Here is a 27,221-nt window from a genome sequence, read left to right as displayed (position 1 = left end):
AGCAGGATAATACAGAGATTTGACCCGTGGAACTGCAAAACAACAGTTCTATTTCTCTGGCCTACACCAGACTCTTGTTAACAGATATATTGGTGTCTGACCAGTCAGGGAGACACTATTTCAGTTTTTTTTTTTGGCAGAAAATGGTTAAAGCAGAATAATACAGAGATTTGACCCGTGGAACTGCAAAACCACAGTTCTAATTCTATAGCCTACACCAGACTCTTTTAAACAGATATATTGGTGTCTGACCAGTCAGGGAGACACTATTACAGTTTTTTTTGCAGAAAAAATGCCAAAAGCAGGATAATGCAGAGATTTGACCCGTGGAACTGCAAAAAAACAGGTATTTTTCTCTGGCCTACACCAGACTCTTTTAAACAGATATTTTGGTGTCTGACGAGTCAGGGAGACCCTAATACAGTTTTTTTTACGGGAAAAAATGCCTAAAGCAGGATAATACAGGAATTTGACCCGTGGAACTGCAAAACCACAGTTCTATTTCTCTGGCCTACACTAGACTGTTTTAAACAGATATATTGGTGCCTGATCAGTCAGGGAGACACTTTTACAGTTTTTTTTTATTGCAAAAAATGCCAAGAGCAGGATAATACAGAGATTTGACCCGTGGAACTGCAAAACCACACTTCTGTTTCTCTGGCCTACACCAGACTCTTTTAAACAGACATATTGTTGTCTGACCAGTCAGAGAGACACTATTACAGTTTTTTTACGGCCAAAAATGCCAAAAGCAGGATAATACAGAGATTTGACCGGTGGAACTGCAAAAAAAACAGTTCTATTTCTCTGGCCTACAGCAGACTCTTTAAACAGATATATTGGTGCCTTACCAGTCAGGGAGACACTATTACAGTTTTTTTACGGCCAAAAATGCCAAAAGCATGATAATACAGAGATTTGACCCGTGGAACTTCAAAACCATAGTTCTATTTCTCTGGCCAACACCAGACACTTTTAAACAGATATATTGGTGTCTGACCAGTCAGGGAGACACTATTACAGTTTTTTTTACGGTAAAAAATGCCAAAAGCAGGATAATACAGAGATTTGACCCGTGGAACCTCAAAACCACAGTTCTATTTCTATGGCCTACACCAGACTCTTTTAAACAGATATATTGGTGCCTCGCCAGTCAGGGAGACACTATTACAGTTTTTTTTATAGCAAAAAATGCCAAAAGCAGGATAATACAGAGACTTGACCCGTGGAACTTGAAAACCACAGTTCTGTTTCTCTGGCCTACACCAGACTCTTTTAAACAGATATATTGGTGTCTGGCCAGTCAGGGAGACGCTATTACTGTTTTTTTAATGGCAAAAAATGTCAAAAGCAGGATAAAACAGAGATTTGACATGAGGAACTGCATAAAAAACAGTTTTATTTCTCTGGCCTACACCAGACTCTTTTAAACAGATATATTGGTGTCTCATCAGTCAGGGAGACACTATTACAGTTTTTTTTGCGGCAAAAAATGCCAAAAGCAGGATAATACAGAGATTTGAGACATGGAACTGCAAAAAAACAGTTCTATTTCTCTGGCCTACACCAGACTCTTTTGAACAGATATATTGGTGCCTGACCAGTCAGGGAGACACTATTACAGTTTTTTTTTATGGCAAAAAATGCCAAAAGCAGGATAATACAGAGATTTGACCCGTGGAACTGCAAAACCACAGTTCTATTACTCTGGTCTACACCAGACTCTTTTAAACAGACATATTGTTGTCTGACCAGTCAGAGAGACACTATTACAGTTTTTTTACGGCAAAAAAATGCCAAAAGCAGGATAATACAGAGATTTGACCAGGGGAACTGCAAAAAAACAGTTCTATTTCTATGGCCTACACCAGACTCTTTTAAACAGATATATTGGTGCCTCACCAGTCAGGGAGACACTATTACAGTTTTTTTTATGGCAAAAAATGCCAAAAGCAGGATAATACAGAGACTTAACCCGTGGAACTTCAAAACCACAGTTCTGTTTCTCTGGCCTACACCAGACTCTTTTAAACAGATATATTGGTGTCTGGCCAGTCAGTAAGACGCTATTACTGTTTTTTTAATGACAAAAAATGTCAAAAGCAGGATAATACAGAGATTTGACATGAGGAACTGCATAAAAAACAGTTCTATTTCTCTGGCCTACACCAGACTCTTTTAAACAGATATATTGGTGTCTCATCAGTAGAGATGAGCGGTGTTCGACTAGAACTGTTCGCCAATCTCAAATTCGAGCTGTTTTGGGCGGTGTTCGAGTTGTTCGACGAACCCGAACGATTTGCAAAAAATTCGGCTGTTCGAGGTTTTGTTCGATAACTGTTCGTGCACCAAAAGTGTGTCCTGCATGTCTGGCGCTATTTAGAGCACCAATCATGCAGGGATTGTCTGCCACTCACTGTAATGCCACAGCCATGGTGGTTGTGGCATTACAGTGATTGCCCAAATCGATGGGAACAGTGCTCACAGTGAAACATGAAAAGCCGGCAATTCAGCAGCGGCATACACCGGTACCCGACAATTTAGAACAGAAAGAATAGAGAATCACACATAGATTAGATAGATAGAAACATGTCAGTCACACATATAAGAAGCACAGTGACAGTGTTGCTTACTGTACTTGTCATTTAGTGTAAAGGATTTATCAAAAAAAATAATAGTGTTTTCATGCACCGTCTCTTTAAAAAAGCCGGCCGGCAATTCAGCATCTGTACCCGACAATTTAGAATAGAAGGAATAGAGAATCACACATAGATTAGATAGATAGAAACATGTCAGCCACATATATACGAAGTACAGTGACAGTGTTGCTTACTGTACTTGTCATTTAGTGTAAAGGATTTATTAAAAAATATAATAGTGTTTTCGTGCACCGTCTCTTTAAAAAAGCCGGCCGGCAATTCAGCAGCGGTACCCGACAATTTATAACAGACAGAATAGAGCTTCACACATAGATTAGATAGATAGAAACATGTCAGTCACATATATATGAAGTACTGTGACAGTGTTGCTTACTGTACTTGTCATTTACTGCAAAGGATTTATTAAAAAAAATAATAGTGTTTTCATGCACCGTCTCTTTAAAAAAGCCGGCCGGTAATTCAGCATCTGTACCCGACAATTTATAACAGACAGAATAGAGCTTCACACATAGATTAGATAGATAGAAACATGTCAGTCACATATATAATAAGTACAGTGACAGTGTTGGTTACTGTGCTTGTCATTTAGTATTAAAATAAAGGATTTATTATTAAAAAAAATTGGCGTGGGGTTCCCCGTAATTTTAGTCTCTAGCGGAGGTTAAGCAGACAGCTGGGGCAGATGTTTGAAGCCTGGGAAGGGGGTAATACCCACGGAGCTTCCCAGACTACTAATATCAGCCCCCAGCTGAATACCTAGCCTTTACTAGCTATTAAAATGGGGGACCCCCCAAAAAAATGACGTGGGGTCCCCCCTAATTTAATAGCTAGCAAAGGCTAGGCAGACAGCTGGGGGCTGATATTAATAGCCCAGGAAGGGAACCATGAATATTGGCCCCCTCCCAGGCTAGAAACACCAGCCCTCAGCCGCCCCAGAAATGGCGCATCCATAGGATGCGCCAATTTTGGCACTTAGCCTTGCTCTTCCACGCTGCCCTGGTGCGGTGGCAGGGGGTAATAGGGTTGGGGTTGATGTCAGCTTATAATGCCAGCTGACATCAAGCCCAGGTTAGTAATGGAGAGGCGTCTATAAGACACCCCCATTACTAACCCCATAGTCAAAGTTAAAAGAAAACACAAACACCCAGAATAAAGTCCTTTAACACTAGAACTACTGATGGAGTCATTTTGACTCCTTTCGTTTTTTATTTCTCTTCTGTGACTACATTTTTCAGAATTCCGGCTTGAAACTCGGTGACTTTTCCTCAAATATGATGTGAAAAAAGATTTTGTGAGAATAAATAATTTTGGTGAAAAATTTGCGCGTTTTTTTCAAAATTTACCAAGAACTACTGAAGGGAGTCATTTTGACTCCCTACTATATTTTGAGGTCCTTTTGTCACTAAATGTTGCTATAAAGTTTTGTGCATAATTTTTTCACTCTGTCTTATTTACCCTGATGTTCATATAGATGTAGTTCAATTTACATGTCAACTTTTCACATTTTCCTTGTGTTTTACCTGCTTGTATTACTGTGTAATGCTGAACAAACTCTATCTGATGAGGAGCTAGATGCATTCATTGCGATATTCTATGCTCGTGGAATATCTGGCACGAACCGTCACTCGATTAGCAGTATTTGGTGTAATGACTGGGGAATACCGTTTTGCAAAGTGACAATGTCTAGGGACTGCTTTGTTGAAATTATGAGGTTTCTCAGATTTGATGAGAAATCTACTCGATCGGAGAGACTGCAAACGGACAAGTTTGCTTTATTTTCTACTGTGTGGGACAGGTTTATTGAAAATTGTATTGCGTGTTACAAACCTGGCCCATACATAATGGTGGATGAGCAACTTTTCCCAAGCAAAACTAGGTGTCCATTCACGCAGTACATGCCTTCCAAACCAGATAAATATGGCCACAAATATTGGCTAGCTGTTGATAAGAGGAGCAAATATCTGGCAAATGGCTTCCCTTATCTAGGCAAAGATGACACACGCCGTGCTGAGGACCGTTTAGCTGACCATGTGGTAATGAAGTTATTGGACCCGTTTTGGAAAAAAGGTCGCAATGTTACAACCGATAATTATTTTACTTCAGTAAAATTAGCTAAACAGCTAAAAAGCAAAGGAACAACCATCGTGGGAACACTGAACAAGATAAGGCGAGAAGTGCCTAAAGAAATAAAATCCATGAAAGAGGAATTGTACAACACTAAAGTGTTTAGAAATGAAGACAATTTTACACTTACAGTATATCAAGGAAAGCCCAACAAAAATGTTGTCATTTTGAGTTCCGTCCATCCAGATGTTGTTGTTGCGTCTGATTCCGCTAAAAAAACTCCAGAAACGGTAAAGTTTTACAATGAAACAAAATATGGAGTAGATGTAGTGGATCAGATGGCACGAAAATATACCACACGAACATGCACAAGGAGATGGCCTGTTCATGCATTTGAAAATGCCTTAGACTTTGCGGGTATAAATGCATGGATAATATTCAAGGAGATTACCCACCAAAAAATGTCACGCAAGGCATTTTTGCAAACGCTTGTGAGAGAGTTGAGTGGTCCTTATGTCACAGATAGGGAAAAGGGTTCCACGTCCCAAGTTTCTACATGCTCAGAAGTGATGGTTCAAACAAAATTTTGCCAGATCAAAGAAAAGTGCAAGAAAAATAGATCTGTCGGAAATTGTAAGACTTGTGGTAAGTCTTTGTGTGGGCAATGTACTGCCATAAATCAAAGGCAATGCCTAAAATGCGAAACACCAAATGTTTAGAAGGTGAATTCTGCGCCATATTTTCATTTTTATGCTCCTCCACCTACATTTTCTCTGCTTTTTGTTCTTCAGTTGTTGTTTATATGTGTGCACTTGAATAAAAAAAAATGTTTGAAAAACGTCTATTATAATTATTGTTATTTTCTGTAGAAAAATAAGAAAAGCAGAAAAAAAACAATCAAAAGCATTACTGTTGGATCTCACAATAATAATACATTACAAAAAATATAATTATTAATAAATAACCACAAATGAAACTCTAAAATTAAACGAAAACAAGCAAGGAGTCAAAATGACTCCTTTCAGTAGTTCTAGGCGGGGTCACGAGTCCAGTAGTCCTAGTGTTAATTGAAATAAAGACACATTCCTTTATTGTTCTAAATTAAACCATACTTACCGTCACGCCCATTGCAGCTGAAGCCAACGATCTCCTGCAATAAAGAAAAATAATAAAGCAACCTCATCCTTACCTTTCCATGGTTCCCACGACAGCTTCAGCTCTGCTACATCGAGATAACAGGCTGGACCGCAGCAGAACGCTGCCATCCAGCCTGTCATCCCGCAGACACTGAGAAGCGCAGGCATGCTTGCGCTCTGCAGTGTCTGGCTGTGACGGCATAAAGATGAGACGAGTTCATGTCCAATGAACTCGGCGCACCTCATGCACGTCACTGACAGCGTGGGAGAATTCTCCTGCACTCAGCACTTCAGCGTGAGAATTCTCCCACGCTGTCAGTGACGTGCATGAGGTCAGCTGAGTTCATTGGACATGAATGAGCTCAACTCATGCACGTCACTGACAGCATGGGAGAATTCTCACGCTGTAGCGCTGAGTGCAGGAGAATTTTCCCACGCTGTCAGTGACGTGCATGAGGTGAGCTGAGATCATTGGACATGAATGAGCTCACCTCGTGCACGTCACTGACAGCGTGGGAAAATTCTCCTGCACTCAGCGCTTCAGCGTGAGAATTTTCCCACGCTGTCAGTGACGTGCATGAGGTGAGCTCATTCATGTCCAATGAACTCAGCTGACCTCATGTACGTCACTGACAGCGTGGGAGAATTTTCACGCTGAAGTGCTGAGTGCAGGAGAATTCTCCCACGCTGTCAGTGACGTGCATGAGGTGCGCCGAGTTCATTGGACATGAGCTTGTCTCATCTTTATGCCGTCACAGCGAGACACTGAGGAGCGCAAGCATGCCTGCGCTTCTGAGTGTCCGCGGGATGACAGGCTGGATGGCAGCGTTCTGCTGCGGTCCAGCCTGTCATCTCGATGTAGCAGAGCTGAAGCTGTCATGGGAACCATGGAAAGGTAAGGATGAGGTTGCTTTATTATTTTACTTTTATTGCAGAAGACATTGGCTTCAGCTGGAATGGGCGTGATGGTAAGTATGGTTTAATTTAGAACAATAAAGAATTGTGTGTTTATTTCAATTAAAGGACTTTATTCTGGGTGTTGTGTTTTTTTAAATACTTTACTAGAAATTCATGGTGGTCATGTCTAATATTGGCGTGACCCCATGAATTTCGGGCTTAGGGCCAGCTGATAATGCCAAGCTGGCCTTAACCCCTTTATTACCCAGTGAGCCACCGCACCAGGGCCCTGGATGAGTTGGGTACAGCGCCAGAAGATGGCGCTTCTATGAACGCGCCATTTTCCGGGGCGGCTGCGGACTGCAATATGCAGCGGGTGGGGTCCAGAAAGCTTGGGCCTCCCTGCGCTGCAGATTCCAGCCCCCAGCTGCCTAGTTGTACATGGCTGGGCACAAAAATAGGGCGAAGCCCCACGCATTTTTTTTTTTAAATTATTTCATGAAATTCATGGAATAATTAAGAAAAAAAGGGCTTCCCTATATTGTTGTGTCCAACCAGGTACAAATAGGCAGCTGGTGGTTGGGGGCAGCCCGTCCCTGCCTGCTGTACCTGGCTGGACACAAATATAGTGCGAAGCCCCACGTCAATTTTTTTTTAAATTATTTCATGAAATAATTTTTTTAAAAAAGGGCTTCCCTATATTGTTGTGTCTGGCCAGGTAGAAATAGGCAGCTGGTGGTTGGGGCAGCCCGTTCCTGCCTGCTGTACCTGACTGGACACAAATATAGGGCGAAGCCCCACGTCAATTTTTTTTAAATTATTTCAGGAAATTCATGAAATAATGAAAAAAAAATTGATGTGGGGCGTCGCCCTATATTTGTGTCCAGTCAGGTACAGCAGGCAGGAACGGGCTGCTCCCAACCACCAGCTGCCTATTTGTACCTAGCCGGACACAACAATATAGGGAAGCCCTTTTTTTCTTAATTATTCCATGAATTTCATGAATTTAAAAAAAAAATACGTGGAGCTTCGCCATATTTTCGTGTCCAGCCAGGTACAACTAAGCAGCTGGGGGCTGGAAGCTGCAGCGCAGGGAGGCCCAAGCTTTCTGGGCCCCACCCACTGCAAATTGCAGACCGCAGCCGCCCCGGAAAATGGCGCGTTCATAGAAGCGCCATCTTCTGGCGCTGTACCCAACTCATCCAGGGCCCTGGTGCGGTGGCTCACTGGGTAATAAAGGGGTTAAGGCCAGCTTGGCATTATCAGCTGGCCCTAAGCCCGAAATTCATGGGGTCACGCCAATATTAGACATGACCACCATGAATTTCTAGTAAAGTATTTAAAAAAAACACAAACACCCAGAAAAAAGTCCTTTAATTGAAATAAACACACAATTCTTTATTGTTCTAAATTAAACCATACTTACCGCCACGCCCATTCCAGCTGAAGCCTATGATCTCCTGCAATAAAAGTAAAATAATAAAGCAACATCATCCTTACCTTTCCATGGCTCCCACGACAGCTTCAGCTCTGCTACATCGAGATGACAGGCTGGACCGCAGCAGAACGCTGCCATCCAGCCTGTCATCCCGCAGACACTGACAAGCGCAGGCATGCTTGCGCTACTCAGTGTCTGGCTGTGACGGCATCCAGATGAGCCGAGGTCATGTCCAATGAACTCGGCTCACCTCATGCACGTCACTGACAGCGTGGGAAAATTCTCACGCTGAAGCGCTGAGTGCAGGAGAATTTTCCCACGCTGTCAGTGACGTACATGAGGTGAGCCGAGTTCATTGTCGGCTCATCTGGATGCCGTCACAGTCAGACACTGAGGAGCGCAAGCATGCCTGCGCTTCTCAGTGTGTGCGGCATGGCAAGCTGGATGGCAGCGTTCTGCTGCGGTCCAGCCTGTCATCTCAATGTAGCAGAGCTGGAGCTGTCCTGGGAACCATGGAAAGGTAAGGATGAGGTTGCTTTATTATTTTTCTTTTATTGCAGGAGATCGTTGGCTTCAGCTGGAATGGGCGTGATGGTAAGTATGGTTTAATTTAGAACAATAAAGAATTGCGTCTTTATTTCAATTAAAGGACTTTATTCTGGGTGTTTGTGTTTTTTTTTTAACTTTGACTATGGGGTTAGTAATGGGGGTGTCTTATAGACGCCTCTCCATTACTAACCTGGGCTTGATGTCAGCTGGCATTATAAGCTGACATCAACCCCAACCCTATTACCCCCTGCCACCGCACCAGGGCAGCGTGGAAGAGCGAGGCTAAGTGCCAGAATTGGCGCATCCTATGGATGCGCCATTTCTGGGGCGGCTGAGGGCTGGTGTTTCTAGCCTGGGAGGGGGCCAATATTCATGGCTCCCTTCCTGGGCTATTAATATCAGCCCCCAGCTGTCTGAATAGCCTTTGCTAGCTATTAAATTAGGGGGGACCCCACGTCATTTTTTTGGGGGGGTCCTCCATTTTAATAGCTAGTAAAGGCTAGGTATTCAGCTGGGGGCTGATATTAGTAGCCTGGGAAGCTCCGTGGGTATTACCCCCTTCCCAGGCTTCAAACATCTGCCCCAGCTGTCTGCTTAACCTCCGCTAGAGACTAAAATTATGGGGAACCCCACGCCAATTTTTTTTAATAATAAATCCTTTATTTTAATACTAAATGACAAGTACAGTAACCAACACTGTCACTGTACTTATTATATATGTGACTGACATGTTTCTATCTATCTAATCTATGTGTGAAGCTCTATTCTGTCTGTTATAAATTGTCGGGTACAGATGCTGAATTGCCGGCCGGCTTTTTTAAAGAGACGGTGCATGAAAACACTATTATTTTTTTTAATAAATCCTTTGCAGTAAATGACAAGTACAGTAAGCAACACTGTCACAGTACTTCATATATATGTGACTGACATATTTCTATCTATCTAATCTATGTGTGAAGCTCTATTCTGTCTGTTATAAATTGTCGGGTACCGCTGCTGAATTGCCGGCCGGCTTTTTTAAAGAGACGGTGCACGAAAACACTATTATATTTTTTAATAAATCCTTTACACTAAATGACAAGTACAGTAAGCAACACTGTCACTGTACTTCATATATATGTGGCTGACATGTTTCTATCTATCTAATCTATGTGTGATTCTCTATTCCTTCTATTCTAAATTGTCGGGTACAGATGCTGAATTGCCAGCCGGCTTTTTTAAAGAGACGGTGTATGAAAACACTATTATTTTTTTAAATAAATTCTTTGCAGTAAATGACAAGTACAGTAAGCAACACTGTCACAGTACTTCATATATATGTGACTGACATGTTTCTATCTATCTAATCTATGTGTGAAGCTCTATTCTGTCTGTTATAAATTGTCGGGTACCGCTGCTGAATTGCCGGCCGGCTTTTTTAAAGAGACGGTGCACGAAAACACTATTATATTTTTTAATAAATCCTTTACACTAAATGACAAGTACAGTAACTAACACTGTCACTGTACTTCATATATATGTGACTGACATGTTTCTATCTATCTAATCTCTGTGTGATGCTCTATTCCTTCATGTCTAAATTTTCGGGTACCGGTGTATGCCGCTGCTGAATTGCCGGCCGGCTTTTTTAAAGAAAGCGTCTGCTGAGCAGTTTGTCAGCTTTTGGACACCTCTGAAGGTGTTTTCTATGTGTTCCTATGTGTTTTTGTTTGCCTGCCATTGGTTTTAATGGTGTTTGACAGTGTTCTAAGGTGTTCGACGAACAGTTCGACGAACAGTTCCTCGAACATCCCGGTGTTCGACGAACCAAACCGAACCCGAACACTACGGGGGTGACTCAACACTACTCATCAGTCAGGGATACACTATTACAGTTTTTTTTAATTCAGAAAATGGCTAAAGCAGAATAATACAGAGATTTGACCCGTGGAACTGCAAAACCACAGTTCTATTTCTCTAGGCTACACCAGACTCTTTTAAACAGATATATTGGTGTCCGACCAGTCAGGGAGACACTATTACAGTTTTTTTTTTACGGCTAAAAATGCCAAAAGCAGGATAATACAGAGATTTGACCCGTGGAACTGCAAAACCACAGTTCTATTTCTCTGGCCTACACCAGACTCTTTTAAACAGATATATTGGTGTCTGACATGTCAGGGAGACACTATTACAGTTTTTTTATGGCAAAAAATGCCAAAAGCAGGATAATACAGAGATTTGACCCGTGGAACAGCAAAACCACAGTTCTATTTCTCTGGCCTACACCAGACACTTTTAAACAGATATATAGGTTTCTGACCAGTCAGGGAGACACTATTACAGTTTTATTTTACGGCAAAAAATGTCAAAAGCAGGATAATACAGAGATTTGTCCCGTGGAACTGCAAAACCACAGTTCTATTTCTCTGTCCTACACCAGACTCTTTTAAACAGATATATTGGTGTCTGACCACTCAGGGAGACACTATTACAGTTTTTTTTACGTCAAAAAATGCCAAAAGCAAAATAATACCGAGATTTGACCCGTGGAACTGCAAAAAAACAGTTCTATTTCTCTGGCCTACACCAGACTCTTTTAAACAGATATATTGATTTCTCCTCAGTCAGGGAGACACTATTACAGTTTTTTTTAAGGCAAAAAATGCCAAAAGCAGGATAATACAGAGATTTGACCCGTGGAACTTCAAAACCACAGTTCTGTTTCTCTGGCATACACCAGACTCTTAAACAGATATATTGGTGTCTGGCCAGTCAGGCAGAAACTATTACAGTTTTTTTTTACGGTAAAAAATGCCAAAAGCAGGATAATACAGAGATTTGACCCGTGGAACTGCAAAACTACAGTTCTATTTCTCTCGTCTACACCAGACTCTTTTAAACAGATATATTGGTGCCCGACCAGTCAGGGAGACACTATTACAGTTTTTTTTTTATGCCAAAAGCAGGATAATACAGAGATTTGACCCGCGGAACTGCAAAACCACAGTTCTATTATTCTGGGCTACACCAGACTCTTTTAAACAGATATATTGGTGTCTGACCAGTCAGAGAGACAGTATTACAGTTTTTTTACGGCAAAAAATGCCAAAAGCAGGATAATACAGAGATTTGACCTGTGGTACTGCAAAACTACAGTTCTATTTCTCTGGTCTACACCAGACTCTTTTAAACAGATATATTGGTGTCTGACCAGTCAGAGAGACACTATTACAGTTTTTTTACAGCAAAAAATGCCAAAAGCAGGATAATATAGAGATTTGACATGCGGATCTGCAAAAAAACAGTTCTATTTCTCTGGCCTCCTCCAGACTCTTTTAAACAGATATATTGGTGCCTCGCCAGTCAGGGAGACACTATTACAGTTTTTTTTATGGCAAAAAATGCCAAAAGCATTAAAATACAGAGATTTGACCCGGGAATTTCAAAACCACAGTTCTGTTTCTTTGGCCTACACCAGACTCTTTTAAACAGATATATTGGTGTCTGATTAGTCATGGAGAAACGATTACAGTTTTTTTTTTCGGTAAAAAATGCCAAAAGCAGGATAATACAGAGATTTGACCCGCGTAACTGAAAAACCACAGTTCTATTACTCTGGGCTACACCAGACTCTTTTAAACAGATATATTGGTGGCTGACCAGTCAGAGAGACACTATTACAGTTTTTTTACGACAAAAAATGCCAAAAGCAGGATAATACATAGATTTGACCCGTGGTACTGCAAAACTACAGTTCTATTTCTCTGGTCTACACCAGACTCTTTTAGACAGATATATTGGTGCCCGACCAGTCAGGGAGACACTATTACAGTTTTTTTTTTATGGCAAAAAATGCCAAAAGCAGGATAATACAGACATTTGACCCGTGGAACTGCAAAACCACAGTTCTATTACCCTGGTCTACACCAGACTCTTTTAAACAGATACATTGGAGTCTGACCAGTCAGAGAGACACTTTTACAGTTTTTTTACGGCAAAAAATGCCAAAAGCAGGATAATACAGAGATTTGACATGAGGATCTGCAAAAAAACAGTTCTATTTCTCTGGCCTACTCCAGACTCTTTTAAACAGATATATTGGTGCCTCGCCAGTCAGGGAGACACTATTACAGTTTTTTTTATGGCAAAAAATGCCAAAAGCATTAAAATACAGAGATTTGACCCGGGAATTTCAAAACCACAGTTCTGTTTCTTTGGCCTACACCAGACTCTTTTAAACAGATATATTGGTGTCTGATTAGTCATGGAGAAACGATTACAGTTTTTTTTTTTGGTAAAAAATGCCAAAAGCAGGATAATACAGAGATTTGACCCGCGTAACTGAAAAACCACAGTTCTATTACTCTGGGCTACACCAGACTCTTTTAAACAGATATATTGGTGGCTGACCAGTCAGAGAGACACTATTACAGTTTTTTTACGACAAAAAATGCCAAAAGCAGGATAATACATAGATTTGACCCGTGGTACTGCAAAACTACAGTTCTATTTCTCTGGTCTACACCAGACTCTTTTAGACAGATATATTGGTGCCCGACCAGTCAGGGAGACACTATTACAGTTTTTTTTTTATGGCAAAAAATGCCAAAAGCAGGATAATACAGACATTTGACCCGTGGAACTGCAAAACCACAGTTCTATTACCCTGGTCTACACCAGACTCTTTTAAACAGATACATTGGAGTCTGACCAGTCAGAGAGACACTTTTACAGTTTTTTTACGGCAAAAAATGCCAAAAGCAGGATAATACAGAGATTTGACATGAGGATCTGCAAAAAAACAGTTCTATTTCTCTGGCCTACTCCAGACTCTTTTAAACAGATATATTGGTGCCTCGCCAGTCAGGGAGACACTATTACAGTTTTTTTTATGGCAAAAAATGCCAAAAGCAGGAAAATACAGAGATTTGACCCAGGGAATTTCACAACCACATTTCTGTTTCTTTGGCCTACACCAGACTCTTTTAAACAGATATATTGGTGTCTGATTAGTCATGGAGAAACGATTACAGTTTTTGTTTTCGGTAAAAAATGCCAAAAGCAGGATAATACAGAGATTTGACCCGTGGAACTGCAAAACCACAGTTCTATTTCTCTGGCCTACACCAGATTCTTTTAAACAGATATATTGGTGTCTGACCAGTCAGGGAGACACTATTACAGTTTTGTTTTACGGCAAAAAATGCCAAAAGCAGGATAATACAGAGATTTGACCCGTGGAACTGCAAAACCACAATTCTATTTCTCTGGTCTACACCAGACTCTTTTAAACAGATATATTGGTGTCTGGCCAGTCAGGGAGACGCTATTACAGTTTTTTTTATGGCAAAAAATGCCAAAAGCAGGATAATACAGATATTTGACACGAGGAACTGCATAAAAAACAGTTCTATTTCTCTGGCCTACACCAGACTCTTTTAAACAGATATATTGGTGTCTCATCAGTCAGGGAGACACTATTACAGTTTATTTTTTACGGCAAAAAATGCCAAAAGCAGGATAATACAGAGATTTGACCCGTGGAACTGCAAAACAACAGTTCTATTTCTCTGGCCTACACCAGACTCTTGTTAACAGATATATTGGTGTCTGACCAGTCAGGGAGACACTATTACAGGTTGTTTTTATCGCAGAAAATGGCTAAAGCAGAATAATACAGAGATTTGACCCGTGGAACTGCAAAACCACAGTTCTATTTCTCTGGCCTACACTAGACTCTTTTAAACATATATATTGGTGTATGACTAGTCAGGGAGACACTTACAGTTTTTTTTTTAACTGCAAAAAATGGCAAAAGCAGGATAATACAGAGATTTGACCCGTGGATCTGCAAAACCACAGTTCTATTTCTCTGGCCCACACTAGTCTCTTTTAAAAAAAAATGTTGGTGTCTGACCAGTCATGGAGATATTATTACAGGTTTTTTTAAGGCAAAAAATGCCAAAAGCAGAATAATACAGAGATTTGACCCGTGGAACTGCAAAACCACAGTTCTATTACTCTGGTCTACACCAGACTCTTTTAAACAGATACATTGGTGTCTGACCAGTCAAAGAGACACTATTACAGTTTTTTTACGGCAAAAAATGCCAAAAGCAGGATAATATAGAGATTTGACATGAGGATCTGCAAAAAAGCAGTTCTATTTCTCTGGCCTGCTCCAGTCTCTTTTAAACAGATATATTGGTGCCTCGCCAGTCAGGGAGACACTATTACAGTTTTTTTTATGGCAAAAAATGCCAAAAGCAGGAAAATACAGAGATTTGACCCGGGGAATTTCAAAACCACAGTTCTGTTTCTTTGGCCTACACCAGACTCTTTTATACAGATATATTGGTGTTTGATTAGTCATGGAGAAACGATTACAGTTTTTTTTTCAGTAAAAAATGCCAAAAGCAGGATAATACAGAGATTTGACCAGTGGAACTGCAAAACCACAGTTCTATTTCTCTGGCCTACACCAGATTCTTTTAAACAGATATATTGATGTCTGACCAGTCAGGGAGACACTATTACAGTTTTTTTTACGGCAAAAAATGCCAAAAGCAGGATAATACAGAGATTTGACACGAGGAACTGCACAAAAAACAGTTCTATTTCTCTGGCCTACACCAGACTCTTTTAAACAGATATATTGGTGTCTCATCAGTCAGGGAGACACTATTTCAGTTTTTTTTTATGGCAGAAAATGGTTAAAGCAGAATAATACAGAGATTTGACCCGTGGAACTGCAAAACCACAGTTCTATTTCTATAGCCTACACCAGACTCTTTTAAACAGATATATTGGTGTCTGACCAGTCAGGGAGACACTATTACAGTTTTTTTTGCAGAAAAAATGCCAAAAGCAGGATAATGCAGAGATTTGACCCGTGGAACTGCAAAAAAAGTTATTTTTCTCTGGCCTACACCAGACTCTTTTAAACAGATATTTTGGTGTCTGACGAGTCAGGGAGACACTAATACAGTTTTTTTTACGGGAAAAAATGCCTAAATCAGGATAATACAGAAATTTGACCCGTGGAACTGCAAAACCACAGTTCTATTTCTCTGGCCTACACTAGACTCTTTTAAACAGATATATTGGTGCCTGACCAGTCAGGGAGACACTTTTACAGTTTTTTTTTATTGCAAAAAATGCCAAAAGCAGGATAATACAGAGATTTGACCCGTGGAACTGCGAAACCACACTTCTGTTTCTCTGGCCTACACCATACTCTTTTAAACAGACATATTGTTGTCTGACCAGTCAGAGAGACATTATTACAGTTTTTTTACGGCCAAAAATGCTAAAAGCAGGATAATACAGCGATTTGACCGGTGGAACTGCAAAAAAAACAGTTCTATTTCTCTGGCCTACAGCAGACTCTTTAAACAGATATATTGGTGCCTTACCAGTCAGGGAGACACTATTAAATTTTTTTTATGGCAAAAAATGCCAAAAGCATGATAATACAGAGATTTGACCCGTGGAACCTCAAAACCATAGTTCTATTTCTCTGGCCAACACCAGACACTTTTAAACAGATATATTGGTGTCTGACCAGTCAGGGAGACACTATTACAGTTTTTTTTACGGCAAAAAATGCGAAAAGCAGGATAATACAGAGATTTGACCCGTGGAACTGCAAAACCGCAGTTCTATTTCTATGGCCTACACCAAACTCTTTTAAACAGATATATTGGAGTCTGACCAGTCAGGGAGACACTACTACAGTCTTTTTTATGGCAAAAATGACAAAAGCAGAATAATACAGAGATTTTACCCATGGAACTACAAAAAAACAGTTCTTTTCCTCTGGCCCACACCAGACTCTTTTAAACAGATATTTTGGTGTCTGACTAGTCAGGGAGACACTATTACAGTTTTTTTTTTACGGAAAAAAAAGCCAACAGTAGGATAATACAGAGATTTGACCTGTGGAATTGAAAAACCACAGTTCTATTTTTCTGGCCTACACCAGAATCATTTAAACAGATATATTGTTGTCTGACCAGTCAGGGAGACACTATTACAGTTTTTTTTTATGGAAAAAAATGCCAAAATGCAGGATAATACAGAGATTTGACCCATGGAACTGCAAAACCACAGATCTATTTCTCTTGTCTACAACAGACTCTTTTAAACAGATATATTGGTGTCTGACTAGTCAGAAAGACACCATTACAGTTTTTTTACTGCAAAAAGTGCCAAAAGCAGGATAATACAGAGATTTGACTTGTGGAACTGCATAAAATACAGTTCTATTTTTCTAGTCTACACAAGACTCTTTTAAACAGATATATTGGTGTCTCATCAGTCAGGGAGACACTATTACAGTTTTTTTTACGGCAAAAAATGCCAAAAGCAGGATAATACAGAGATTTGACACGTGGAACTGCAAAACCACAGTTCTATTTCTCTGGCCTACACCAGACTCTTTTAAACAGATATATTGGTGTTTGACCAGTCAGAAAAACACTATTACAGTTTTTTTTTATGGCAGAAAATGCCAAAAACAGGATAATACAGAGATTTGACCCGTGGAACTGCAAAACCACAGATTTATTTCTCTTGTCTACAACAGACTCTTTTAAACAGATATGTTGGTGTCTGACCTGTCAGAGAGACACTATTACAGTTTTTTTACTGCAAAAAAATGCAAAAAGCAGGATAATACAGAGTTTTGACCCGTGGAACTGCAAAACCACAGTTCTATTTCTCTAGCCTACACCAGACTCTTTTAAACAGATATATTATTGTCTGACGAGTCAGGGAGACACTATTACAGTTTTTTTTTTAACGGCAAAAAATGCCAAAAGCAGGATAATACAGAGATTTGACCCGTGGAACTGCAGAACCACAGTTCTATTTCTCTGGCCTACACTATACTCTTTTAAACAGAGATATTGTTGTCTGACCAGTCAGGGAGATACTATTACAGTTTTTTTTACAGCAAAAAATGCCAAAAGCAGGATAATACAGAGATTTGACACGTGGAACTGCAAAAAAAAGAGTTTTATTTCTCTGGCCTACACCAGACTCTTTTAAACAGATATGTTGGTGTCTCATCAGTCAGGGAAACACTATTACAGTTTTTTTTTGGCAAAAAATGCCAAAAGTAGGATAATACAGAGATTTGACCCGAGGAACTGCAAAACCACAGTTCTATTTCTCGGGCCTACACAAGACTCATTTAAACAGATATATTGGTGTCTGACCAGTCAGTGAGACACTATTACAGTTTTTTTCTATGGCAGAAAATGGCTAAAGCAGGATAATACATAGATTTGACCCGTGGAACTGCAAAAAAACAGTTGTTTTTCTCTGGCCTACACCAGACTATTTTAAACAGATATTCTGGCGTCTGACAAGTCAGGGAGACACTATTACAGTTTTTTTTTATGCCAAAAAATGCCAAAAGCAGGATAATACAGAGATTTGACATGTGGAACTGCAAAAAAAAGAGTTTTATTTCTCTGGCCTACACCAGACTCTTTTAAACAGATATGTTGGTGTCTCATCAGTCAGGGAAACACTATTACAGTTTTTTTTCGGCAAAAAATGCCAAGAGTAGGATAATACAGAGATTTGACCCGAGGAACTGCAAAACCACAGTTCTATTTCTCGGGCCTACACCAGACTCTTTTAAACAGATATTTTGGTGTATGATGAGTCAGGGAGACACTATTACAGTATTTTTTTAAAGGGAAAAAATGCAAAAAGCAGGATAATACAGAGATTTGACCCGTGGAACTGCAAAACCACAGTTCTATTTATCTGGCCTACACAAGACTCATTTAAACAGATATATTGGTGTCTGACCAGTCAGAGAGACACTATTGCAGATTTTTTTTTTACGGCAAAAAATCCCAAAAGCAGGATAATGCAGAGATTTGACCCGTAGAACTGCAAAAAAACAATTCTTTTTCTCTGGCCTACACCAGACTCTTTTAAACAGATATTTTGGTGTCTGACGAGTCAGGGAGACACCATTACAGTTTTTTTTATGGGAAAAAATGCCAAAAGTAGGATAATACAGAGATTTGATCCATGGAACTGCAAAACCCCAGTTCTATTTATCTGGCCTACACCAGACTCATTTAAACAGATATATTGGTGTCTGACCAGTCAGGGAGACACTATTACAGTTTTTTTTTATTGCAGAAAATGGCTAAAGCAGGATAATACAGAGATTTGACCCGTGGAACTGCAAAACCACAGTTCTATTTCTCTAGCCTACACCAGACTCTTTTAAACAGATATATTATTGTCTGACGAGTCAGGGAGACACTATTACAGTTTTTTTTTTAACGGCAAAAAATACCAAAAGCAGGATAATACAGAGATTTGACCCGTGGAACTGCAGAACCACAGTTCTATTTCTCTGGCCTACACTATACTCTTTTAAACAGAGATATTGGTGTCTGACCAGTCAGGGAGATACTATTACAGTTTTTTTTACAGCAAAAAATGCCAAAAGCAGGATAATACAGAGATTTGACACGTGAAACTGCAAAAAAAAGAGATTTATTTCTCTGGCCTACACCAGACTCTTTTAAACAGATATATTGGTGTCTCATCAGTCAGGGAGACACTATTACAGTTTTTTTTACGGCAAAAAATGCCAAGAGTAGGATAATACAGAGATTTGACCAGTGGAACTGCAAAACCCCAGTTCTATTTCTCTGGCCTACACCAGACTCTTCTAAACAGATATATTGGTGTCTGACCAGTCAGTGAGACACTATTACAGTTTTTTTCTATGGCAGAAAATGGCTAAAGCAGGATAATACAGAGATTTGACCCGTGGAACTGCAAAACCACAGTTCTATTTCTCTAGCCTACACCAGACTCTCTTAAACAGATATATTTTTGTCTGACCAGTCAGGGAGACACTATTACAGTTTTTTTTTAAAGGGAAAAAATGCAAAAAGCAGGATAATACAGAGATTTGACCCGTGGAACTGCAAAACCACAGTTCTATTTATCTGGCCTACACAAGACTCATTTAAACAGATATATTGGTGTCTGACCAGTCAGGGAGACACTATTGCAGATTTTTTTTTTACGGCAAAAAATCCCAAAAGCAGGATAATGCAGAGATTTTACCCGTGGAACTGCAAAAAAAACAATTCTTTTTCTCTGGCCTACACCAGACTCTTTTAAACAGATATTTTGGTGTCTGATGAGTCAGGGAGACACCATTACAGTTTTTTTTACGGGAAAAAATGCCAAAAGTAGGATAATACAGAGATTTGACCCGTGGAACTGCAAAACCACAGTTCTATTTATCTGGCCTACACCAGATTCTTTTAATCAGATATATTTGTGCCTGACCAGTCATGGAGACACTATTACAGTTTTTTTACGGCAAAAAATGCCAAAAGCAGGATAATACAGAGATTTGACCCGTGGAACTGCAAAAAAACAATTCTTTTTCTCTGGCCTAAACCAGATTCTTTTAAACAGATATATTGGTGTCTCATCAGTCAGGGAGACACTATTACAGTTTTTTTTATGGCAAAAAATGCAAAAAACAGGAAAATACAGAGATTTGACCCGTGGAACTGCAAAACCACAGTTCTATTTCTCTGGCCTACACCAGACTTTTTTAAACAGATATATTGGTGTCTGACCAGTCAGGGAGATACTATTACAGTTTTTTTACGGCAAAAAATGCCAAAAGCAGAATAATACAGAGATTTAACCCGTGGAACTGCAAAAAAACAGTTGTTGTTCTCTGGCCTACACCAGACTCATTTAAACAGATATATTGGTGTCTGACCAGTCAGGGAGACATTATTGCAGATTTTTTTTTTACGGCAAAAAATGCCAAAAGCAGGATAATACAGAGATTTGACCCATGGAACTGCAAAAAAACAGTTCTATTTCTTTGGCCTACACCAGACTCTTTTAAACAGATATATTGGTGCCTTGCCAGTCAGGGAGACACTATTATATTTTTTTAAGGCAAAAAATGCCAAAAGCATGATAATACAGAGATTTGACCCGTGGAACTTCAAAACCACAGTTCTATTTCTCTGGCCAACACCATACACTTTTACACAGATATATTGGTGTCTGACCAGTCAGGGAGACACTATTACAGTTTTTTTTTATTGCAGAAAATGGCTAAAGCAGGATAATACAAAGATTTGACCCGTGGAACTGCAAAACCACAGTTCTATTTCTCTAGCCTACACCAGACTCTTTTAAACAAATATATTATTGTCTGACGAGTCAGGGAGACACTATTACAGTTTTTTTTTTAACGGCGAAAAAATGCCAAAAGCAGGATAATACAGAGATTTGACCCGTGGAACTGCAGAACCACAGTTCTATTTCTCTGGCCTACACTATACTCTTTTAAACAGAGATATTGGTGTCTGACCAGTCAGGGAGATACTATTACAGTTTTTTTTACAGCAAAAAATGCCAAAAGCAGGATAATACAGAGATTTGACACGTGAAACTGCAAAAAAAAAGAGATTTATTTCTCTGGCCTACACCAGACTCTTTTAAACAGATATATTGGTGTCTCATCTGTCAGGGAGACACTATTACAGTTTTTTTTACGGCAAAAAATGCCAAGAGTAGGATAATACAGAGATTTGACCAGTGGAACTGCAAAACCCCAGTTCTATTTCTCTGGCCTACACCAGACTCTTCTAAACAGATATATTGGTGTCTGACCAGTCAGTGAGACACTATTACAGTTTTTTTCTATGGCAGAAAATGGCTAAAGCAGGATAATACATAGATTTGACCCGTGGAACTGCAAAAAAACTGTTGTTTTTCTCTGGCCTACACCAGACTATTTTAAACAGATATTCTGGCGTCTGACAAGTCAGGGAGACACTATTACAGTTTTTTTTTATGCCAAAAAATGCCAAAAGCAGGAAAATACAGAGATTTGACACGTGGAACTGCAAAAAAAAGAGTTTTATTTCTCTGGCCTACACCAGACTCTTTTAAACAGATATGTTGGTGTCTCATCAGTCAGGGAAACACTATTACAGTTTTTTTTCGGCAAAAAATGCCAAAAGTAGGATAATACAGAGATTTGACCCGAGGAACTGCAAAACCACAGTTCTATTTCTCGGGCCTACACCAGACTCTTTTAAACAGATATTTTGGTGTCTGACTAGTCAGGGAGACACTATTACAGTTTTTTTTTTACGGAAAAAAAAGCCAACAGTAGGATAATACAGAGATTTGACCTGTGGAATTGAAAAACCACAGTTCTATTTTTCTGGCCTACACCAGAATCATTTAAACAGATATATTGTTGTCTGACCAGTCAGGGAGACACTATTACAGTTTTTTTTTATGGAAAAAAATGCCAAAATGCAGGATAATACAGAGATTTGACCCATGGAACTGCAAAACCACAGATCTATTTCTCTTGTCTACAACAGACTCTTTTAAACAGATATATTGGTGTCTGACTAGTCAGAAAGACACCATTACAGTTTTTTTACTGCAAAAAGTGCCAAAAGCAGGATAATACAGAGATTTGACTTGTGGAACTGCATAAAATACAGTTCTATTTTTCTAGTCTACACAAGACTCTTTTAAACAGATATATTGGTGTCTCATCAGTCAGGGAGACACTATTACAGTTTTTTTTACGGCAAAAAATGCCAAAAGCAGGATAATACAGAGATTTGACACGTGGAACTGCAAAACCACAGTTCTATTTCTCTGGCCTACACCAGACTCTTTTAAACAGATATATTGGTGTTTGACCAGTCAGAAAAACACTATTACAGTTTTTTTTTATGGCAGAAAATGCCAAAAACAGGATAATACAGAGATTTGACCCGTGGAACTGCAAAACCACAGATTTATTTCTCTTGTCTACAACAGACTCTTTTAAACAGATATGTTGGTGTCTGACCTGTCAGAGAGACACTATTACAGTTTTTTTACTGCAAAAAAATGCAAAAAGCAGGATAATACAGAGTTTTGACCCGTGGAACTGCAAAACCACAGTTCTATTTCTCTAGCCTACACCAGACTCTTTTAAACAGATATATTATTGTCTGACGAGTCAGGGAGACACTATTACAGTTTTTTTTTTAACGGCAAAAAATGCCAAAAGCAGGATAATACAGAGATTTGACCCGTGGAACTGCAGAACCACAGTTCTATTTCTCTGGCCTACACTATACTCTTTTAAACAGAGATATTGTTGTCTGACCAGTCAGGGAGATACTATTACAGTTTTTTTTACAGCAAAAAATGCCAAAAGCAGGATAATACAGAGATTTGACACGTGGAACTGCAAAAAAAAGAGTTTTATTTCTCTGGCCTACACCAGACTCTTTTAAACAGATATGTTGGTGTCTCATCAGTCAGGGAAACACTATTACAGTTTTTTTTTGGCAAAAAATGCCAAAAGTAGGATAATACAGAGATTTGACCCGAGGAACTGCAAAACCACAGTTCTATTTCTCGGGCCTACACAAGACTCATTTAAACAGATATATTGGTGTCTGACCAGTCAGTGAGACACTATTACAGTTTTTTTCTATGGCAGAAAATGGCTAAAGCAGGATAATACATAGATTTGACCCGTGGAACTGCAAAAAAACAGTTGTTTTTCTCTGGCCTACACCAGACTATTTTAAACAGATATTCTGGCGTCTGACAAGTCAGGGAGACACTATTACAGTTTTTTTTTATGCCAAAAAATGCCAAAAGCAGGATAATACAGAGATTTGACATGTGGAACTGCAAAAAAAAGAGTTTTATTTCTCTGGCCTACACCAGACTCTTTTAAACAGATATGTTGGTGTCTCATCAGTCAGGGAAACACTATTACAGTTTTTTTTCGGCAAAAAATGCCAAGAGTAGGATAATACAGAGATTTGACCCGAGGAACTGCAAAACCACAGTTCTATTTCTCGGGCCTACACCAGACTCTTTTAAACAGATATTTTGGTGTATGATGAGTCAGGGAGACACTATTACAGTATTTTTTTAAAGGGAAAAAATGCAAAAAGCAGGATAATACAGAGATTTGACCCGTGGAACTGCAAAACCACAGTTCTATTTATCTGGCCTACACAAGACTCATTTAAACAGATATATTGGTGTCTGACCAGTCAGAGAGACACTATTGCAGATTTTTTTTTTACGGCAAAAAATCCCAAAAGCAGGATAATGCAGAGATTTGACCCGTAGAACTGCAAAAAAACAATTCTTTTTCTCTGGCCTACACCAGACTCTTTTAAACAGATATTTTGGTGTCTGACGAGTCAGGGAGACACCATTACAGTTTTTTTTATGGGAAAAAATGCCAAAAGTAGGATAATACAGAGATTTGATCCATGGAACTGCAAAACCCCAGTTCTATTTATCTGGCCTACACCAGACTCATTTAAACAGATATATTGGTGTCTGACCAGTCAGGGAGACACTATTACAGTTTTTTTTTATTGCAGAAAATGGCTAAAGCAGGATAATACAGAGATTTGACCCGTGGAACTGCAAAACCACAGTTCTATTTCTCTAGCCTACACCAGACTCTTTTAAACAGATATATTATTGTCTGACGAGTCAGGGAGACACTATTACAGTTTTTTTTTTAACGGCAAAAAATACCAAAAGCAGGATAATACAGAGATTTGACCCGTGGAACTGCAGAACCACAGTTCTATTTCTCTGGCCTACACTATACTCTTTTAAACAGAGATATTGGTGTCTGACCAGTCAGGGAGATACTATTACAGTTTTTTTTACAGCAAAAAATGCCAAAAGCAGGATAATACAGAGATTTGACACGTGAAACTGCAAAAAAAAGAGATTTATTTCTCTGGCCTACACCAGACTCTTTTAAACAGATATATTGGTGTCTCATCAGTCAGGGAGACACTATTACAGTTTTTTTTACGGCAAAAAATGCCAAGAGTAGGATAATACAGAGATTTGACCAGTGGAACTGCAAAACCCCAGTTCTATTTCTCTGGCCTACACCAGACTCTTCTAAACAGATATATTGGTGTCTGACCAGTCAGTGAGACACTATTACAGTTTTTTTCTATGGCAGAAAATGGCAAAAGCAGGATAATACAGAGATTTGACCCGTGGAACTGCAAAACCACAGTTCTATTTCTCTAGCCTACACCAGACTCTCTTAAACAGATATATTTTTGTCTGACCAGTCAGGGAGACACTATTACAGTTTTTTTTTAAAGGGAAAAAATGCAAAAAGCAGGATAATACAGAGATTTGACCCGTGGAACTGCAAAACAACAGTTCTATTTCTCTGGCCTACACCAGACTCTTGTTAACAGATATATTGGTGTCTGACCAGTCAGGGAGACACTATTACAGGTTTTTTTTATCGCAGAAAATGGCTAAAGCAGAATAATACAGAGATTTGACCCGTGGAACTGCAAAACCACAGTTCTATTTCTCTGGCCTACACTAGACTCTTTTAAACATATATATTGGTGTATGACTAGTCAGGGAGACACTTACAGTTTTTTTTTTAACTGCAAAAAATGGCAAAAGCAGAATAATACAGAGATTTGACCCGTGGATCTTCAAAACCACAGTTCTATTTCTCTGGCCCACACTAGTCTCTTTTAAAAAAAAATATTGGTGTCTGACCAGTCATGGAGATATTATTACAGGTTTTTTTAAGGCAAAAAATGCCAAAAGCAGAATAATACAGAGATTTGACCCGTGGAACTGCAAAACCACAGTTCTATTACTCTGGTCTACACCAGACTCTTTTAAACAGATACATTGGTGTCTGACCAGTCAAAGAGACACTATTACAGTTTTTTTACGGCAAAAAATGCCAAAAGCAGGATAATACAGAGATTTGACATGAGGATCTGCAAAAAAGCAGTTCTATTTCTCTGGCCTGCTCCAGTCTCTTTTAAACAGATATATTGGTGCCTCGCCAGTCAGGGAGACACTATTACAGTTTTTTTTATGGCAAAAAATGCCAAAAGCAGGAAAATACAGAGATTTGACCCGGGGAATTTCAAAACCACAGTTCTGTTTCTTTGGCCTACACCAGACTCTTTTATACAGATATATTGGTGTTTGATTAGTCATGGAGAAACGATTACAGTTTTTTTTTCGGTAAAAAATGCCAAAAGCAGGATAATACAGAGATTTGACCAGTGGAACTGCAAAACCACAGTTCTATTTCTCTGGCCTACACCAGATTCTTTTAAACAGATATATTGATGTCTGACCAGTCAGGGAGACACTATTACAGTTTTTTTTACGGCAAAAAATGCCAAAAGCAGGATAATACAGAGATTTGACACGAGGAACTGCACAAAAAACAGTTCTATTTCTCTGGCCTACACCAGACTCTTTTAAACAGATATATTGGTGTCTCATCAGTCAGGGAGACACTATTTCAGTTTTTTTTTATGGCAGAAAATGGTTAAAGCAGAATAATACAGAGATTTGACCCGTGGAACTGCAAAACCACAGTTCTATTTCTATAGCCTACACCAGACTCTTTTAAACAGATATATTGGTGTCTGACCAGTCAGGGAGACACTATTACAGTTTTTTTTGCAGAAAAAATGCCAAAAGCAGGATAATGCAGAGATTTGACCCGTGGAACTGCAAAAAAAGTTATTTTTCTCTGGCCTACACCAGACTCTTTTAAACAGATATTTTGGTGTCTGACGAGTCAGGGAGACACTAATACAGTTTTTTTTACGGGAAAAAATGCCTAAATCAGGATAATACAGAAATTTGACCCGTGGAACTGCAAAACCACAGTTCTATTTCTCTGGCCTACACTAGACTCTTTTAAACAGATATATTGGTGCCTGACCAGTCAGGGAGACACTTTTACAGTTTTTTTTTATTGCAAAAAATGCCAAAAGCAGGATAATACAGAGATTTGACCCGTGGAACTGCGAAACCACACTTCTGTTTCTCTGGCCTACACCATACTCTTTTAAACAGACATATTGTTGTCTGACCAGTCAGAGAGACATTATTACAGTTTTTTTACGGCCAAAAATGCTAAAAGCAGGATAATACAGCGATTTGACCGGTGGAACTGCAAAAAAAACAGTTCTATTTCTCTGGCCTACAGCAGACTCTTTAAACAGATATATTGGTGCCTTACCAGTCAGGGAGACACTATTAAATTTTTTTTATGGCAAAAAATGCCAAAAGCATGATAATACAGAGATTTGACCCGTGGAACCTCAAAACCATAGTTCTATTTCTCTGGCCAACACCAGACACTTTTAAACAGATATATTGGTGTCTGACCAGTCAGGGAGACACTATTACAGTTTTTTTTACGGCAAAAAATGCGAAAAGCAGGATAATACAGAGATTTGACCCGTGGAACTGCAAAACCGCAGTTCTATTTCTATGGCCTACACCAAACTCTTTTAAACAGATATATTGGAGTCTGACCAGTCAGGGAGACACTACTACAGTCTTTTTTATGGCAAAAATGACAAAAGCAGAATAATACAGAGATTTTACCCA

This window comes from Phyllobates terribilis, unplaced genomic scaffold, assembly GCF_046119375.1.
Source record: "Phyllobates terribilis strain yellow unplaced genomic scaffold, ASM4611937v1 Scaffold_1__5_contigs__length_1240528914, whole genome shotgun sequence".
Taxonomy (NCBI): Eukaryota; Metazoa; Chordata; class Amphibia; order Anura; family Dendrobatidae; genus Phyllobates; species Phyllobates terribilis.
The sequence above is the reverse complement of the archived record's forward strand: the minus strand, read 5'-3'. Positions refer to the sequence as shown.